Genomic DNA, 1,090 nt, shown 5'->3' on the forward strand with positions numbered 1-1,090 from the left:
TATATATGCTGAAAAATACGGACAAAAATTTCAAAACATTTCTGTGGTTAGGGTTAGGGTTAGTGTTGGGAAAAAAAGTCAAAATTGAAGAATTTGTGGTGGGGGCGAAATTTAACAACGCCGATTTTTGGCAATTTTCCGGAACCTCCGTATCCGAAAACGGGTTTTGCCAAAAAAATTTTTTAAATAAATAAATTTGAGAGAAAACGGGGTGGGAGGCGGACAGGAGTCTTTCCTAGGATTTTGTTAAGGCCCCATATGGTAAAGATGTGGATGGGAAAAATGTGGGTAAACAACAACAACGCCATGGTTGAAACAAGAACAAGAACAACAAGCATATTAAAAAATATAGGAAGCATGGTCATTCCTTACCCAAGTGACCTTATCTTATTGCCCATCACTTGTTATGCGCACATAAATTAGTTTGATAGTTGAGCTCTGATTGGCTGTATGCAAATGAGTTCATAACTGGGATCCGGTACTCTCGTGGGAAAAAAATTTCGCTGGCGGGACTATGCTGCTAACGGCGAAGTCCTTGTCGTCGTTGGCAGCTCGACTTATTAAGGTGTTAGGTGATGCCCTTGAGGGTGTTTCGTTTTTCAAACGCCTTAGCCTCGCCATTGTCCCTGGTAGTTCCTCGTGCGTGTTGGCTTGATTCAGTTGGCTCCGTTGAACCTTGTGGTGTGCGATCAATTGAGGCACATGATGCTGCATTGATGTTTTTTTTTCTTTCTCCTTGTTTCGTTTTGTTTTATAAATATATTCCTTTTCACTGAATTCATTATTTCAAATGAAGTAAGTTAAGAACATATAATTAGCACCATTACGCAACATAAAAACAAACTTCTATTTAAATATTACGGCGAAGGTAGAAATTTACGCACACCCGGTTTTCAGGGTTAGGGTGAGGGTTTAGGGTAGATATATATGACATGTATCAGTATGTATGTGTACGAAACCCTCTAGCATAACTGGAGTGTGTGCCGCCCGAAGGCGACCCTTGCATTTGCCGACCCCAGACTCCACAAAAAAAAACACATATTGCTTACAGCAGGCCCACGAGTGGTGCCCCTTTAAAAGTGCTGCCCAT

At 41.1% G+C, this 1,090-nt stretch overlaps 1 protein-coding gene across 1 annotated transcript in view; it reads left to right on the forward strand.

Moving 5' to 3' along the window:
• LOC106877032 (uncharacterized) overlaps positions 1 to 1,090 on the forward strand; it is a 57,428-nt gene that overhangs the window by 6,958 nt on the left and 49,380 nt on the right. The gene's annotated exons all lie outside the window — the stretch shown is intronic.

Source organism: Octopus bimaculoides, chromosome 19, assembly GCF_001194135.2.
Source record: "Octopus bimaculoides isolate UCB-OBI-ISO-001 chromosome 19, ASM119413v2, whole genome shotgun sequence".
Lineage (NCBI taxonomy): Eukaryota > Metazoa > Mollusca > Cephalopoda > Octopoda > Octopodidae > Octopus > Octopus bimaculoides.